The sequence below is a fragment of the Urocitellus parryii genome, chromosome 9, assembly GCF_045843805.1.
Source record: "Urocitellus parryii isolate mUroPar1 chromosome 9, mUroPar1.hap1, whole genome shotgun sequence".
In the NCBI taxonomy this organism is placed as follows: domain Eukaryota; kingdom Metazoa; phylum Chordata; class Mammalia; order Rodentia; family Sciuridae; genus Urocitellus; species Urocitellus parryii.
The window spans coordinates 22,123,770-22,143,129 of NC_135539.1; the positions used below are offsets into that span (position 1 = coordinate 22,123,770).

Sequence of the window (19,360 nt, forward strand, 5' to 3'; positions counted from 1 at the left end):
ACAAAGAAACTAAACACTTTACAGAAGTCCTTCTGGAAGGACTGCAAATTGGTGCAAACACTCTGGAAGGCAGTATGGAGATACCTCAGAAAACTTGGAATGAAACTACCATTTGACCCAGTTATCCCATTCTTCAGCATATATCCAAAAGTTTTTAAATCAGCATACTATAGTAATATGGCCACATCAATGTTTATAGTAGTTCAATTCACAATAGCTAATCTATGGAGCCGACCTAAGTACCCTTCAACAGATGAAAGGATAAAGAAAATGAGGTATGCAAACACAATGGAAAACTCACATTAAGAAGAATGAAATTATGGCATTTGCCAGTAAATGGATGGAACTGGAGACTATTATGCTAAGAGAAATAAGCCAAGACCCCCCAAAACCAAAGGCCTAATGTTCTCTCTGATTTGCAAATGCTAACACACAATAAGGGGGGAAAGGAAAGAGCAGAAGTTCAGTGGATTAGACAAAGGGGAATTAAAGGAAGAGAGGAGAATGGGAATGAGAAAGTCAGTAGAACGAATCATACGTAACTTTCCTATGTTCATATACAAATACAAAACCAAAGTAACCCCACATCATGTACAACCACAAGAATGGGAAGTCACACTCCGTGTATGTATGATATGTCAAAATATACTCTACTGTCATGTGTATTTAAAAAGAACAAATTTTAAAAAGACTCAAAAGTTAATCTTTCCATACCTATCAATATTGAAAACTCATAGTTGGGTTCCAGTGATATCTGATGGATTTTGTTTTTTAATTTGGTTAGTATATTCTTTAAAAGCACATGCCTTTAAGGCCACGGTCAGCTTTCTTCACAATCCCCTGAAGAATCCCCCACCCAGGTAACCATCACTATTCATCCCATTCACAAGCTTCAGACATTCCCCTTCTGTTTATGTCCATGTACCGATATAAATAGAATGTGTCATGCAGAAGGACAGTCGAAGCTCAGGTAGATCTGTACTAGTAACCAAGCAACAAAAAATATCACATGCTGAACTTGAAATAATTCCATGACACATGACAAACTTAATGGTTTTTAGCCATAACCTTGTTACACAGCTCTATGAAGAAATAACTCATGTACCTAAAATCACTGATTAGCACATTCAGATTCATGCAACCATCACTCATCCATTCAGGAGCAACTTTATCACATTAGCAAGAAACCCAGTGCCCTTTTTTTTATCTCTTCCCAATCCTCAACCACCACAATACTAAACAGCCATTCTCAGTCTCCATGGATTTTCCCATTCTGGCATTATATGCAGTGGTGACAGGGTCAGAATGTCCCTGCAGCATCATGCTCAATGTGTGACAGTCCCCCGCACAGGAGGCTCTGGGTCCTACTCCTCATAAGCACTCACACAGGACACAGTCCCAGCACTATGAACCTGGGGCCATGAGGAAAATGACAACATCTTGTCACACAGGGAGATGAGTCCACCACCTACAGCTGGCAGAGAGAGAGCCCAGTGCTCTTGGAGACATCAGGGTATTGTGAGGTTCATCTCATTGAGTTGGTAAATGAGGGATGAAGCAGGCCTGAATATGAACACCACTGAACTTCAGAGTTCTTACTGAATGATGGTGGATTTTCTTGATTGAACATTCATTTGCTGTGAATCTTGCACCATTTCCATTGACTTCTTTATTTAGTTTGTCTGTTTATCTATTTCTGTTATGCTGGGGATGGAACCAATGGCCTCAGGCATGCTGCCAGTCTACTACTGAGCTGTGCTCTAAGGTCCACCAGGAACTTCAAATAGTTGTTTTTATTTTGTTTCAATTTTACTAGTGTACATGTTCACGAAGCTACTTAAAAACGTAAAGCCAGAAGTCCCTCTAGGAAATGTACAGTTTTAATGCTTGCAAAAGCCACACTATTATTTATGTGCACTGGAGACTTTGAAGATGCTAGCATTATGTGCACCATTATAATTAATTTTTTATTTCAAATACTGTAATAGTCAATTGCATATTCATCAAATGGGTAAATTAGTGCAAGTGTTGAAAAATAAATCTCAACATAAATTTCAAGAACTGCTAGATATTATACAAAAGGCTGATACAGGGTTGGGAAAAACTGCCATCATTCACTAAGGAGCTAATTAAGTAGATAATGCTGAGAAAAGGAATACAAGCATTAAATATAACTGTCAATACACTGGTAGTGGATTTATGCTTTCTTGGAATCTATTTTTCCTACATGTCACAGAGTCCTGAGTGCTTGTTTTGAGTAATATTCATATAAAATTTGCAAGAATTTCAACAAAATAAAACTTGTGTTAACTGGTCTGTATTGTTGAGTTTTGTTTTGTTTTCTCATCATTATTTACCTTTTAGAAAATATAAATACCAAATATCTCACAAAATTGTATACAACTGCATGTTTTGTTTCACAATTTTAAATTTTATAAACCATTCTTGTCATTTCTCATAATTTTTAATGTTGCCTAACTTTCATCCTATGATACTGACTTTCCTGACAGCTGATTTACTTGTACCCCTTCCCATTTCTGATGTTTCCATTCCAGACTTTGCATGTGTATGCATGCGTTGGCGTGTGCACATGTGGCTGCACATAGTAGACAGCGAAATTCTGAGGATCCTACCCTCACTTCAAGAACCAAGTTCTTCTCTGCCTAAATAGCAGATACCACAACCTTTTCTCCTTTTATGAACTTAACTGCATCTCCCCAAAATTCATCTCTTGAAGCCCTTACCACCAGTGTGTAGAAATTTGGAGATACAGTTTTCAAGGAGGTAACTGAAGTCACATGAGACCATGAGGTTGGAGCCTGATCCAAGCTGACAGGTATCACAAGAAGGAAAGAGGCCAGGGTACACAAGGACAGAAAGAAGCCCATGGAGGACACCTTAATGACACTGCTAGATGCTGCTGTCTGGAGGCCAGGGAGGGGCTGCAGGAGAAACCAAACCTGCTGGAGAAACCAAACCAAACCAAACTTTGATCTTGGCTTCTAACTTCCAGAAACATAAGAAATAAATTTCTGTGGTATACATAGGGTGGTACTCTGCCTGTGGTGTTTCATTGTGGTAAGTATAGCAAACTTACATGCCCCACACCCACATTTCCCATAGCACTTTAGGGCCATTCCCACAGGCCAAAAAGGGAGCTAGCAAACCTCACTTAGTAAATGAAAATCACATTTGGAGATGATAAAGTCAACATCACAGCCTCTGATGATGGTATCAATCTCTCCTTGGTGACAACACATGCTAAAGGAGCACTGACATGAAACACAAAGCCATCAGTACAATCAAGCACCATCCTTGTGGTTTCATGGCTGTTGGCTGGGGTGTGTATGCTGGGTTGTAATTTACAGGCTCCCACCTTGCAAGTGAGCCATTGCTCTGATCCAGCTGATCCAGGTGGCACTAAGTAGGATGTAGCTTTGAGGAGCAATTTTAGTTCTGAGGGTCCTGTCCAAGGAGAAGTTTAGGGAGAATGAGAAGAGAGAGCCAGGCAGGACTTGTGAAGGCCCAGTGTGTGTAGAAGGTAGTTCTGGCTGAGAGGTGCAGCCTGTAGTCATGGTGCACTGGCCAGTCACAGACCCTTGTACCTGGTCACTGATAGGGCACCAGGACTTTGGCTGCTAGGCAGGCACTAGGAGAGACCTGAGACATGGCTCTGGGTAGACTTATAGATACCACTCTGTCTTGCAACTACAACCAGTCCTACCCATTGGAGCCTCCATGCCAGCAGGTCAGCAACCCACTCAGGGCATGAAGAACAGGCCACTTCAATGCCAGGGATGAACACTTTTCTGAGCCAGCAAAGGCAGAGAGTCTGGAGGATCAGTAAAGTTGGAGATAAACGTGGGCTCTGGAAGCAGGCACTCGGTTTCCATCTCCACCACTGCTCCCGCCAAGTGACAGGTGAACTGCCTCTCTCCTGTGCTTCTCAGTGCCCTATAATTTAAAATGTATCCCTTTTAATCCCTACATTAGTATTTTTATACATATTTATATACATGAATTTGAATATATTTTTTTCATCTTTCTTTGTGATTTTCTTTACTATAGCTAGCTCATACTTGAAGATAATTCTCTATTAGCATATTTAGATTACTTCACTGCAATTAAGTTTGAGACTGTGTTTTATGAATGCTTATACACTAGAGTGCTGAAGTCCTTCTAGTTTGAGGTTCTCACATATTCCTCTGTGCTGAAGCCAGTTACATGGAGCTTCATGTTCCTTTGCAGATGTGGGCCCAGATGATATTCTCATGAGGGAGATCTAATAGATCTTTTGGTTCTGGTTTAAAATAGTCTTATTCTCTGTTCTCCATCACTTTCTCATGTGGTACTTCCTATTTTCTACTTTAGCACTCTTGTGGTGCAGGTACAGTATTCTCTTTGCAGATTCCATATCTTTTTTTTATTACCCTGTCTGTAGGATGCATTATATGTGTTTTCAAATTTCTCTTCTGATGAGAAAATAAAAATACATTGTTTCTTGATTCCCTAAACTCAGTCCTTAACCATTTCCCCAAATTTTTACAAGCCCTTCCTAGAAGCTTCAGAAGCATTCAATCAAGGATATTATTCACACTGGAGAATAGCACTAGATGGACACAAATCCTGCTTTTTTTGAATAGATGTTTCCATCCAAGACCTGAGAAAATAAGTACAGGATGAGTCACGTGATCTAGTGGAGGTGTTTTTGCTTTGCAGTCAGGCAGAGTTGATCCTGAATCCCACTCTGTGTAATAGCTGTGGGGCTTTGAACATGTTTCTTCATACTATATAAACCTCATCTATAAGAAAGGGCAGAAAGATACTGAGAGCCAAAATGTCAGAAATTCTTCAGCCTTAGCTGTATCCATAACCTTGACAAAGTGTTTTTACTCCTACCCCTATCAAAATGCAGAATTTCTTGAGCTGGGATCGTGGTTCAGTGGTAGAGCGCTTGCCTAGCATGTATGAGGCACTGGGTTCAATTCTCAGCACCACATACAAATAAATAAAATCAAGATCCATCAACAACTAAAAAATATATTTTAAAAAAAAATTTTTAAATGAAGAATCTCTTAATCTCTTTCCCAAACCTTGGTTTGGGCTCTCCTTATTGGCTATGGCCATCTAGAGCTGTGACCATGAATGGATACTAATTGGGTATCCAGGATCAAAACATCTTGGATGCTTTGCTCTCCAGCCCTGCCTCCCCATGAGCACAAACCCACATCAGCCTTCTGGGGGATGAGAAATCACAGGAGGAAAATCAAAGTGCTCCAGATGACAGACAGCTTACCCTCTGAAGTTCAGTGACCTTGTCAACAATCAACTGGCTGCATACTACAGAAGGCCCCAGCTGAGCCAGCCTGAATTGATGGCCATCACAGGCATGAGCCAGTAGGATTTTTCTTAATTTTTATTTTGGGTTTTGTTTTTGTTTTTGTTTGTGTGTGTGTGTGTGTGCGCGCGCTGGGGATTGAGTCCAGGGCCTTGTGCACGAGAGGAAAGCACTCTACCAAATGAGCTATATCTCCAGCCCAAGCCAGTAAGTTTTAGAGTGGTTTTTTATCCAATAATAACTAATACACACATCACAGGCAGGATGCCAAGATTAAATCTCATGTTGTGTAGAAGTTATCTAGCCAATAGGAGATACCCTACAGGTACTGATTTTATCTTCTTCTAATTTATATTTGGACCTCTTGTTAGATAGCATTGAATTATACACAAATATATGTAGACATATCTACATGACTGTTGCCAAATTCTCACAGTGCCCATGGCACAGGAGGAAACAAATAACAGCCTTGCCATTAGGTCCCTGGCCCAGGTGCAAAATAAGAAGTTTTCCTTCAATCTGCATAAACTCTAGAGTCCATGCTGTTGAGAGATCTGAATATATGGGATCCCCACCTCCTAAGACACCCACCTTTTTTCTTTGCTGTGTGACCTCTTAAGTTGGAATGTATCAGTGCCCAGCATCAGATGGGAAACACATAGTCTTCTTTTGGACTCCTTGTTGGAACTCCCTGCTCTCTCTCTTCTCAGTGTCTGTCTTGTTCTTTGGCCCTGAGGACAGATGTTGGTAAGGAAGTGTATTTCCTCACTTCTGGCACAAAAAGGTGGGTTTCAGGCCCTTCATCTCCCTAAGGTCAGGGAGCCATCGCTCTCAAAGCTGAAATGTAGTTGCTATGAACTGAGATGTGTTGGAAGCTTAAAATAATAAGTTTTGAAGATGTAGTTCCAAAAAATATATCTACTTCCTTAGTAATTTTATATTGGTCACATAATGCTAATATTCTGAATATACTGGGTTAAATTATTCAACAGATTTTACCTGCTGTTTTTAATATTTTTAGTTGTAGGTGAACACAATAACCTTATTAATTTTATGTGGTGCCAAGGGTCGAATCCAGTGCCTCACGCGTACTAGGGTTGTGCTCTGATGCTGAGCCACAACCCCAGCCCCAGTTTTTAATTTTTAATGCGAATACTAGAAAATGCTAAATCTCACTTAGGCCTCTTATTCTATTTGTGTTGGTCATCGCTGCCTCGGGAGATTGCCTCCCAATTCAAAGCTCAAATTGTCTCCTCACAAAACTAGAGAGCAAAAAAGTTAAATGAAGTTTTAAAGCAACTGTCATTATATCATTTACATTAATGCATAATACAGTGGCGTATAATGCATAAATTGGCATTACCTCATATACAAGATTAAAGGTAAAAATTCTCTTGGCCGAGCTACATGGGCTAGATACCTCTACTCAGAAGAAACTGCACCTTAACGTAGCTGTAGCCTGAAGCTGGGAGTTCAGTACCTCAAATGAAAAATAACCCAGCAACTCCAGAACCTGAGGCGGGAGGACAGGACATCGGAGGCCACTGGGCGACTCAGACTCTGTCTCAAAAATTTAAAAAGAAAACAAACTAAAGAGGGCTGTGGCTCAGGGGTAGCGCGTCTCCAGTCTCAAGCCCAAAAAGCCTCCCCGACCTAGCTCCCTCCCGGGCGGAAGCCGTCTGCCTTCGCTCAGACTGCGGGCGCACACGCACAGGGCGGGTCCTGAGGCGCGGGCCAATCAGGGATTGGGGAGAGCGCAGGCCAATCAGCAGACGGGAGCGAAGGAGACGGGCCAATCAGCAGGAGAAGGCGTGCCTCCGCTCTCTGGCGCGTGTAGGTCGGCGGAGCGCTCGGCTCTGCGCTGCTATTCCAGGTCCCGCTGCTGAGCGAGAGCCCAGGTTGCTTGCCACGCGATGCCACAAGGTCAACATCAAGGAGGTTGGGAGATGGTGAGTGCGCTGCTCTGCGCCCCGAAGGGAGGACGTGGAACCGGAGCTGGATATGGCGGGAGCAGGAAGTGGTGGCCGGGACTGCGCGGTCCCCTCTGGAGTCCGGAATGCTGCTCTGGGGCGGCTCAGCTCTCAGTCCCCTCTGGCGTTTCAGTCGGGTGGAGTAAGCAGCTGGACGCTGTACGTCCTGTCCCCTTCCTACCCCGTGTGTTGGCTTCAGCCCCTCGCGTTCTGACCCCTCCCCCTGTGGTGGCTTCAGCCCCTCGGGTCCTGTCCCCTCCCTTGGTACTTGCTTAAGCCTAGACCGTTTCTCTCCCAGCACTAGGTAAAGGAAGATGCAAACCACAGGACAATGTAGTTAGGGTGCCCTATGTGTGGTCCCAATCTTCCTCACCTCAGGTGACACTGATTCTTGGTGATTCTGTCCCAGTGATATGGCACACGTCCTAAGGCTGGACTCATGCCCAACTCCACCACAACTTTTCTTACTCATCTGATGGCAGGTTTTTTTTTTTTTTTTTTTTTCAGTTGTGCAATGTATGTCTTTGAACTCATTTATAGCTTTGTCTAAGGGGGACTTGAAGCACAAGATGTTCAACAAGGTGTCCATGGATGCAGGGAGAATCAGGACTCACCTATTCCGCCGTATGTTCAACTTCACCCCCTTGACATCTGACTTTTATGGTGATGGTGGGGTTCCACCCCAGACCTTGCACATTCTGCACACACACTGCCCAAGTCCTTACCTTTACATTTGGGCATTATCAACCATTCACGTTTAATCTTATCCTCAATGAGGTTGGATTTATATAGGCCTTTCTTCTTCATCGTACTAAAAATACAAAGCTTTTACATACATGTAGATTCAGGTATGGATTTTGTTTGTATTATGATCCCTTGGTCTTTATTATTACAAAGTTATAGTTTCATAATATATATCAGGGTCAGGAAAAAACAACTTCTTTTGCTCTTGTAATTCAGAAATTTCTTGGCTGATTTCATATATATTTAACTTCCAGATGGATTTTAGAACTTTTTGCTTTGGTCCCTTCTTCAACTAAAAATGAAGAGGCTCTTGGTCAATGGTAGAGCGCTTGACTAGCACATGTGAGGCACTGGGTTTGATCCTCAGCATCACATAAAAATAAATAAAATAAAGGTATTGTGTCCATCTACAACCAAAAGTAATTTTTTTTTTTTTTTAAGTAAAGCATGCTGGCTTGGGTTGTGGCTCAGTTGTGGAGTGCTCTCCTAGCATGCACAGGGCACTGGGTTCAATCCTCAGCACCACATAAATGTAAAATAAAGATATTGTGTCCACCTAAAACTTAAGAATAAATAAAGCATGCTGAAGTAAAATATATATATATATAGTCAATGGACATTGATTTTATTTATATATTTATATGCAGTCCTGAGAATTGAATCCAGTACCTCACACATGCTAGGCAAGTAGTCTACCACTGAACCACAACCCCAGCCCCAAGCTGAAATTTTGATGGGATATACTTTAGATTAATTCAGGGGAAATTGTTCATCTTTGTAGTGATAAGTTTAGTGTAAATAATTGAGTCTTTTATATGATTTAACATATTTTTATTTTTTTATAAATTTTACAATTTTCTAAACATGTATTCATATAAAATAACCCATGCACGTGACATCTACATAAAATTTATGTGATGTTTACACTATTTGCTAAACTGAATGTTTATTCTGTCAGATATTATTGTTACTAGTGCGTGGCTGGCCCCTGAAAGCATTTCCCCACCTTTTATTGCTTGTCTTCTTGGCTGTACTCCCCTTTCCCATACCCTGGGTATCAGCTGTTTGCATCAGTACTACTGTGCCCATCTCTGTTATCATGGTCCTCCAGTTCTTGAGAATGCATTTCTTCCATATTTTCACCAATACTGTTTAATCTTATCTCTCTGGTGTAATTTTATTTTGTATTTCTCTTATTCTAAAAAATTTGGATTTTTTTATGATCATTGAAGACTCAGATCTCCTGTGTAAAGGGGCTGTTCCATTCTCTTGCCTGCTTTTCTTTGAGGTCCCTATGTTTCCCTTTCTTATTAAAAGTGTTATATGTAAGGCAGTTACTTTCTCCCAGTCTGACCCTTTGTTTTGTATCTTTTGATGTATCATTTGAGGAATATTGGTTTTATTTTAATATTTCCCATTTTATGAAATTTTTAAAATATTGTTTGTATTACTTTGAAAATAAATAACTACCTTTTTTTCTTTTGTGTGGTTGTGATAATTGAAACCTCATCCTTAGCCCCATTTAAATTTTGCCCAGGGTGACATTGATCTTGGGATTCTACTGCCTCAGCTTCCTGAGCCACTAGTATTACATACAAGTGTTCACCACCATGTCCATTGTATAACTTCTGAATGCACTTTTTATATTTAATATTTATATTACCTCTATAAATGATTTCTTAAGTGGTATGAGGAAAGGGTACAGTAGGATTTGGGGGTTTTATTTTGTTTTGTCATACAGATGTCAGGCAGCTTTCTTTGGAAAGGTTGTAATTTTCTTCCTTGCTGCAATGTGCTTTCTGTCATTCATTGCTGTCTAGATGGCAAAGGTCCTTTAAGGTCTCTGTCTTTGGCTCTGTGGGTCTGCTGTGGTTGCTAGACCCTCAGAGCCCACATCATGTGTGACAGGGTGGTTTTCCTCGGTGACGGGCTTCATATGTATATATGTCTGTCAGGTAGAGTGTTGTAGTCCGCTCTCTGGCTTCTAGGTCATCTAGGCTTCTGCCAGTGCTCTGTGGTTTGGAAAATGCCAGAGTCACCTTAGATTGCACTTCCCAAAGTAGATCCCCATGGTTAAGGGGGGCAACAACTTATATGTATATGTGTCACAATTAGATGTATGTAATCAATGTGCAGTTTTCACTTGTCAAATTTATCAGAGCTCGTTCAAGTTCTTTTGTCTTCTAATAGCAAGAAATTCTGGCTTTGCTGATATTCTGTGGCATGTTCATTTTTTTTGTGGTGCTGAGGCATGTTCATTTTTAATATCTTTAAATTTGACTCATTTGTGTAGGGTTTTTTATCTACTCTCCTTTCTTAGAAATTTTGCCTTTTCCAAACCATTACGACTGATATTTAGCTAATGTGTTCTTGGTCTCTCTTTTACTTTACCTATTTAAGAGTATGTGATTTCGTTTTAACCACAGCTGTAGATGCCTAGCACATTTTTCATGTTTATAGAGGTATAATTGATGTGTACATATTTGAAATGTACACTTCAATCTTGACATAGTTACATATGTGTGAAGTCAGCATAACCTTCAACATAGTTAATATATCCAATGCCAATAGTGTTTCCTGTGCCCTTTTAAAGTCCCTCCCTTTTGTTCTTTTTCACCACCTTTTATTTAATGAATTTGGTCTTATTTTGCAAAATAAGTAAATGAACAAAAAGAACAAGCCTTGATGTTACATGAAATAATGAATGGCCACAAGGGGAGCTCACCGTGCACCGACTATCAGCACCAAGAAACAGCAACATGATGAAGCCTGGGCAATCCCTCCCTGCCCTCCTCCTCTTACCGCCCCTCCACCCTCCTTAGTGGTAACCTCTGATTCTCTGATCTAGCTACTTCTTAGAGTATCTTCCTTTCAAAAGCAAAACAAAAAACAGAAGTAGAAGTGTGACCACTTCTTTATTAAATTACAAAAAGGGAAGAAGGAGGCAGCTCTTTTTCCAGGCCAGGGATGGTTAATCTGGATTGCCTACTTGATTGGACTGAGAGGTACCTAAGATTAAGAGGCTACTAGTATCAGGGAACATGTTTCTACAAATGATTGGCTTGTGAGACAGCACACCGAAGGTGCACCCATTCTAAATGTGGGCAGCACAGTCTAGTAGGTTGGGGCCTGGATGGAACTGGAAGTTGGAAGAGGGAGGAAGCTACTCATGTGTGAGCTTAGTGCTCCTAGGGCATGTGCTTTGATTGCTGTGTGATCTCCTGAGACCTTGGACTCCTGTTCCTTCACTCTGACCAGAGATTTCCAAGCCATCTGTCTCCAGCTAGGGCTGCATCATTAGTCCTTCAAAATCTCAGCTTCCTGGGCTGAGCAGCTTCTGGTTCCTGTAGCTCTCCAACCTGCAGAGAGCTACTGTGGGACTGTCCAGCTTCTGGTCTGAGAGCAAGGACTGGTGGGATGGGCTGGGGAAACAAGGAGATGGAGATGGGCAGCTGGGAGCTCAGATGGACAGGTTAGAAAGTGGAACGACAGCAGATGTAGGCTGGAGGAGCAGTGTCTAGAGAGGAGGAAATGAGAAGGCTGGGAGAAAGGAGGGGAGGACCCTGAAACATTTCCCAGAGCCTGCGGCCAGGTGAATCGGGGTGCACTTGTCTGTTTCCACCCTTGGCTTCTGGCCCTAGGGGGCCTCATGGTAGAGGTATGGTGCTGTCACCAAATTTCCTACCTTCTCCCACTCACAGACATTTCCCTGCACACGGTTGCCTTCATTGTGGGCCTCTCCACCCTCCTCTTCCTCATCCCTGCACCCTTTCATCCTCCTCCTCCTCAGCAGTCTCCTCTTCCTCCTCAGCTCTGATCTTACTGCAGCTTTCCTTTGCTCTTTCCAGCTTGCCTTCTCCTCAGATCCTGGGAACTTACTACACCACTGCCTCTGTGCTCTTCTTCCTCATGGTTTAGACTGGGATGGGCCAGCTGAAGCAGGGGTCCCTGGACTCAGGAGGGAAGTGGCAGCTGGAACTTGGTATGGTCTGAATGACAGCTTCTCTCAGTAGTATTGATTTATACTCCATTTCAGATATTTATATGTCACTTGAATTTTCCTTCTTTGCAAAGTGTTTTTTGGACTATCTCGGCAGTGTCCATCAGTTTCCTCACAAGTGTATGATATCTCATATATCCTGCACAACAAGGCTTTTACTAAAAGTGTAGACACTGTAAGCATCTTCTCCAACTCTATGTTTTCCTTTGAACAGTGGAGATACATGAGCTTAAAATGAAAAAAGTGGGATTCAGAGATAGAAATCCATAGAGGTTTATAGGGAAGAATCTTAGAAATTGAGTAACACAGAGAAAGTTGATTGTGTGTGTGAGTCTGTGAGTAAAAAATTAAATAGATGAGGGAAAAATAGAAGGCTCAAATAACTAAAATCAGATAGTAAAGGGAGAACATTACTGCCCAGTTTACACCAAGAAAAGAATATTAAGAGAAGAATAATGGGCTGAGGATGTGGCTCAAGTGGTAGCGTGCTCACCTGGCATGCGCGGGGCGCTGGGTTCGATCCTCAACACGACATAAAAATAAAAATATTGTGTCCAACTAAAACTAAAAAATATTTTAAAAAGAGAAGAATAATAGAAACAGTAGTGTGCCAGTATATTAGATAATTTAGATTAAATGGGCAAATTTCAAGTCATGCAAAACTATGAATGCTGATTCAAGGAAAGCAGTAATCTGCAAGCAGTGTTCTACTCAGATTGTTTTTATTGTTTTTAATGATAAAATCAACTGTGTTCCAAGAAAATATTCCCAGAGCTATACTGCTGAATTCTATTAAACCTCTGCAGGAGTCATCCAAGAAATGGGGTTGAGAGGCCAAGAGTTACTTAACATACTGCACTGTATCAGAACAACCCCAAACCCAAGTCACCATCTCAGCAAATGAACAGACAGATTTGATTGGCTGAGGCGTCTTCTCTTCAGTGATTATCCATAGGGTCTCTGGTGTTTTAAGTGTGCATTGCGCAGAGATCAGAACCTGGCTGGCTTTTGCTCTTCATTTTAGTCGATGCCTGTCAGACATGGTCATTCTTAGGGTGAGGCAGCTCTTCATCCTTCGCAGTTCCTACTTCATTTGTCGTGCTGCCTTTCAGGCTTAGGTACATACATGTTATCAAGTTAAGAAAGGTGTTCTGAGTTCTTTATTGCAAGTGGGATAATACTTTCAGAATTTTTTCCAGCCAGGTGTAGTGACAAAGGCCAATAATCCCAGTGGCTTAGGAGACTGAGGCAAGAGGATTGCAGGTTTGAAGCCAGCCTCTTAGCAAGGAACTTAACAATGCCCTGTCTCAAAAAATAAAAATAAAAAGGTCTGGGGATGTAGCTCAGGGGTTAAGCACCCCTGGGTTCAATCCTTGGCACCAAAAAACAAAAATTTTCCATGTCTCTGTGGATGATCACATTATTTTTTCAATAGAATTATGAATACAGTGAAATGTATTAGTTGATTTCATAATATTAAACATTTCTTTATTCCTAGAACGAATTTGAAAGAGCATCTTCCTCAGTTTTCTCTTGGTCACCCCCTGAGAGTTATTGCTTCCTCAGACTCTATCTGGTTTCTACTCCGTCCATCTTGTAGGTTCTCTCACTCTGGTGGCCTCAGCTATCCCTGGTGTTCCACTGCTTTCTGAATATCATCTTCTCCTTAAATCTTCCTCTGAGCTGCAGACCCTGTGTCCACATGGCTTCCCAGTGTTTGGCCACAGAGACTTCAACACAGTGTTGCAGTTCAGTTCACCTCCTGGCCCTCATCACGGTCACTTCCTTTTCCTCAGCTTTGGTCTTGAACACCATCATCTACTCAGGAAGTGAACTCCCATCTTCACCTCTGTACAGCCAATGGGTACCAAATTCTTGACCTATTTTTTTTTCTGTCATTTTTTTCTTTTTCTGTTGTGTCCTCCTCTTTGTATTGTTGATGTTAGGGTTAGCTGTGTCACCCAATTTCTTCCCCTCTGACTCCTCCTTCAGTTCTCCCCAGCTCTCCTTACACAGGATGACTTTCATAATGCAGGCCTGTTAGGTAATTTGCCGCCTCTTGTTGTCCCCTTCTTATTTACATCTGTGTTTTAGGAGGTAGGTGGTATTCGCTTTTGTAGGGACACTAGAAAGTCTCTGGGTATAGGAAGGAAACATGAGTATGATGTGCTTCTATTTATGTGGAATTGGTGTTGCTAGAACTAGGTAAAATTTTAAATGGAAAATCACAGTACTGTCTATTTCTTAAGTGTGTCCCCTCCTGGGCTTCTCAGCACAGGGACATCCTGCATGCGGTGTGACTGTCAGGTTTGTGCTTTGACAGCATGACCCCTTTGCTCCATTCTGGTGAGAAGGCTTTCCAGTGGATGAGCTGAACCCCTGAGTCATGTCAGTGAGGTGCAGCCTAATTGAAGAGCAGGCTGTTTTCTACTTCTTTGTTATTGCTTTCAACGCTGAACATGTGAATCTAACTGTTCACTGTATTGCTTCAAATGTGTTTTTTCTTATGTCTTTAGGCTGGGTTGTCAGCTCTTTTCAGAAGCAAAGCTTCATTTATCTTGTTCTTGCTAGGAATAAAAACAGTTCTTAATCTAAGGCAAGGATTATATATGGTATTTCTTAGAGTTACTGAATTTCTACAGAGAATAAAAATCCGCTTGCCCCTTAAGTGACAGGCACATTCTTACAGAAGTGTGAGCACTTGTGGTCCTGCTCTGACCCATGCTGAAGACTTGTGAGAGAAATTTTCCTTTACAGTGTCCAGTGTCCTTTGAGGATGTGTCGGTGGACTTCACCTGGGAGGAGTGGAAGGCCCTCAATGACTCTCAGAGAAACCTCTACAAGGATGTGATGCTGGAGACCTGCAGCAGCCTTGTGTCCTTGGGTGAGTGACTGACTCCCTGGTAACTCTCATGGCAGTTATTTTCTTTGGGGTTGGTAAATGTAGGAACCATTTCTAAGTTTTAATTCTAATTATGTCATATATTTTAGTGGAAACTATAATTGTAAATTTTTTATGTAGTGTGATGTGGCCACCACTCTTCTAGTCTCTGTTTCTTTAAGTCAGCTTTGGCTTCACACATGAATGAGAGCTTCTGGTACGTGTCTTCCTGTTTCACTTAGCATGGTGTTCTTCAATTCCCTCTGTGTTGCTACAAATGACAAATTGGGGTTTTAATGGCTGAGTGTTATCCCTGGTATTCATGTTCCATGTTTTCTTCGTCCATTTGTCTGTGAGTGGGCACTGTGGTTGATTCCTTATCATGACTTTTGTGCTCAGCACTGCAGTGGATGTGCAAGTGCACACAGTTCTTCTGGGCTCCAGGGGAGTTCCACTGCTGGTTTTCACAGGGGTCTCCTTGCCCCACCCCCCCCTCAGCAATGCCGTTTTCCTTCCTTCACCTCCACCAGCACTTAACTCTGTCATTTTTACTGGGGCAGTGGCACCTCACAGTGGTTTCCACTGGCTCTTCCCTGGCGATGGGAGCTGCTGAGCATCTGTTCGTACTCTCTCCTGGGCTATTTGTGTGTCTCTTTTGGGACACGTCTGTTCAAGTCATTCACCTGATTTTTAACTGGAATATTTGTTTCCTGCTCTTGAGTTGAAGTCCTTCTGTGCTGTGGAAACTACTCCCTGTTGGATGGAGAGTCCATGAGCATTCTCTCCCACTGTGCATGCTGGCACTTCTTCCTCCTGGTCCTTTTCTGCATAGCAGCCTGATCCACATAGCAAGGCCCCATCTCAAAAGCAGAGCTTTGCCCAATCAGCACATGGAAGTGTCCCCTTCTGTTTTCCTGGGCAGTTTTGTGGTTTCACCTCCTGTCCTGATCCACACTGAGTTGGTTTCTGTGTATGTTGAGAGGAGGCTCTGCCATTTTTCTTCTACACAGAGATACACAGTTCCCTCTTACTGAAGAAAGCATCCTTTCCAGATGCATGATCTTGCTGCCTGGGTGGAAATCTGTCAACTGTGATTAAATGGACTTACCACTGTTATTTCTGTCATGTTCCCTTGGTCTGTTTGTCTGTCCTCATGCAGTACCATGCTATTCTGGTTACTGCCATCTTGTAGTGTGTTTTGGAGACAGGTTTTGTGATGACTACAGATTTAATCTTTTAGTTCAGTATTGCTTTTAGTATTTGGGGTCTTTTACACATTAATACAGTGTTTAGAACTTTTTTCTGCTTCCATGCAATTGCCATTGGTATTTAGATAAGAGTTTCATTGAATCTACAAATCATTTGGGTACTAGAGGCACTTTAGCAATGTTCTGATTAATGACAATAGGATGTTTGTCCATTTTTTATGTCTTATTCACTTTCTTTCATCTGTGTTTTATAATCTCATTGTAAAGTCCTTCACTTACTTGGTTAAATTTACTTTAAGGTGTTTTATTTTTCATGAGCTATTATAAACAGGATTACTTTCTGGATTTCTATCTCAGTAATTTTATTATTGATATATAAAAATTACCATTTTATGTTGATTTGTTTCCTGCAACATTACTGAATTCCTGTATAGGTTTTTGCTCAAGTTTTTGGTTTTCCTATGTATCAAATTATGTAGTCACTCTATCATGATAAATTGACCTCCTTTCTGATCTGGATGCCCTTTATTTGGTTCCCTCATCTTATTGCTATGGTAAGACTTCCAATACCATGTTGAATAATTGTGGTGAATGTGGATATGCTTGTCTTGTCCTGGATCTTAGAGGAAATGACATCAGGTTTTCCCCATTTGTTAAGACATAGGCTTGGATTTTGCCATATTCGGTTCCTATTGTATTGAGGTACAATTTCTTTTTATCTAATTTTTTAGAGATGTGCTAAGGAAAAATTTTGTCAAATTCCTTCTTATATCAATTGAGATGTTTATATTGTTATTAATCCTTCATTCTGTTTTGGAATCCTGAATTACATTTACAGATTGGCATATGTTGAGCCAGCATTGCATCCCTGAGACAAGTCACACATGATCAAGCTGTATAATCTTTTCTTGTGTTCTGTTGGATTTGATCTGGTAAAATGTATTCATCAGAAATATTGTTCTTCAATTTTTTTCTTGTGTTTTTGTTTGATTTTGGTATAAAGACAATAATGATATATAATGAATTTAGAAAGGTTCCTTTAATAATTTATAATAATTTAAAAAGCATTGATGTTAATTCTTTTTTTTTTAATTTGAAGCTGCTAATTCTGGGCTTTATTTGTGGGAGACTTTTTTAAAGATTAGGCTTTTTTTTTTCACCGTTATTTTATTTATTTTTATGTGGTGCTGAGGATGAAACCCAGCACCTCGCACGTACTAGGCAAGTGCTCCACCACTGAGCCACAACCCTAGCCCCTGTGGGAGACTTTTTAATACTTAATCAATCTCATTACTTACTATTGGTCATTCAGATGTTGTGTATCATGATGGTTCTGTTTTCTTCAACTGTTGGGTGTAAATGTCTGTAAGGTCCTTTTCATCTGTATTATGGTTTAACATCAGTGTTTCTGTTTTGTCAGGACAATCTGTCCAGTGACTGTTGAAATATTGTTTTAGCCTTCTGCCTCTCCTTTCAGGTCTAGTAACATTCCCTTGTTAAGTTGGTGCTCATACTCCAGCACAGGTGTGCATGCGTTTGTGGATGGATCCTTTTCCATTATGTAGTGTCCATCTCTGTCTTCTGTATTCTGCAGCACAGGTGCAGGTGCTTCTGCTTGCTTTGTATCTGTTTGCAGGCTGCATCCTTTTCCACTTTTCCACTCTTCCACTTCAAGCCCTGCCGCCTCTACAGGTGAAGTGGTTTTCTTTTCAGCAGCTTATCCTTGGGTCTAATTTTATTTTTATTCATTCAGCCAGTCTGTGTCTTTCTTCGGAAATTGTGTTTATATTCACGGTTATTTTGATAAGACATCTTTCCTATTTCTGTAATTTTTTATGTTGCTGTGTGTTCTTTACTCTTTTCCTCCTGATTATCTTGTTTGGTGGCTTTCTGTATTGGGGGCCTTGTTCTGTTTTCCTCTGTGTGTCCACTCTGCAGCTGAGTTTTGGACCTTCTCATGTCTGTGAGGATGGTAGTTGCCATCCTTCTACTTCTAATGCAGGACTTCCTCAGGCACTTGTGGGGCTGGGGTGATAATGATGAATCCCCTCAAATTTTACTTATCTTGAAAAATCTTTTATTCCTTTATTTCTGAAGGATAGCTTTTGGGGTTTTTGTTGTTTGTTTGTTTTTGTGCCAGGAATTGAATCCAGGGGCACTTAACCACTGAGCCACTGGGATTACAGGTGTTCACACCATGCCCAAGTGAAGGATAACTTTTCTAGGTGTAGTATTTTTTCTTTTTTATGTTGGAAAAAAGAAAGTATATTTAGAATAGCCAGCTGGACTCTGTTTAGATGATCCCAATTTATTGGCATCGTCCATAGCATCATAATCAGGAGCCAGTTGAACATATGCCTTTTTCTCTCCATCAGGCCTAATCAGGGTGTTAACCTTGGCCACATCAATGTCATAGAGCTTCTTTATAGCTTGTTTGATCTGGTGTTTGTTGGCCTTGACATCCACAATAAAAAAAGTGTGTTGTTGTCTTCAGTCTTCTTCATGGCTGACTCAGTGGTCAGAGGGAATTTGATGATGGCATAGGGGTCAAGCTTGTTTCTCCTGGGGGCGCTTTTCCAGGGTTATTTGGGCTGCCTCCAGAGCCACAGTGTCTTGAGTTGCCTGAAGGTAGGTGACATGCGGATCTTCTTCTTTTTATAACTGTGGACACCCTTCAACACTGCTTTCTTGGCTTTCAAAGCTTTTGCTTTGGCTTCAGCTTTGGGAGGGGCAGGAGCTTCCTTTTTGGCTTTCGGCGCCATCTTTTTGCATTTTTTTTTTTTAAGGAATTTCAGTGTATCCTCTATTTGTATTCTGCCCTGTAAGGTCTCAGCTGAGAGATCTGCTCTTCCTGTTTGTTTGTTTGTTTGTTTGTTTTTTAATCTGTGGCTTGATGTTTTTCTCTTGCAGTGTTCATAATTCTATTTGTCTTGTACTTCTGATAGTTTCATTATACTGTGACTCAGAAATTTTATTGATGAAATCTATTAGGCCCCTCTGAGCTTCCTGGATCTAGATGTCCATGTTTTCCCTGGTCTAAATTTCACCAGTTAGTTTATTGCATAAGATTCTCTTCTTCTGGAATAGCCATAATGTAAATGCTCTTTATTAATGATGTTCCATGTGTTTTAAAGGTTTTCTTCATTTTTTATATTTTTTAAAAAATGTAACTTGGTGATTTCAGAATTCCCATCTTCAAGATCAGAAATTTGTTTTTCT

At 41.1% G+C, this 19,360-nt stretch overlaps 1 pseudogene; it reads right to left on the reverse strand.

Annotated features, from left to right (window-relative positions):
* Positions 1–18,385: 18,385 nt before the first annotated feature.
* LOC113190832 (large ribosomal subunit protein uL23 pseudogene) lies at positions 18,386–18,903 on the reverse strand (annotated as a pseudogene).
* Positions 18,904–19,360: the final 457 nt, after the last annotated feature.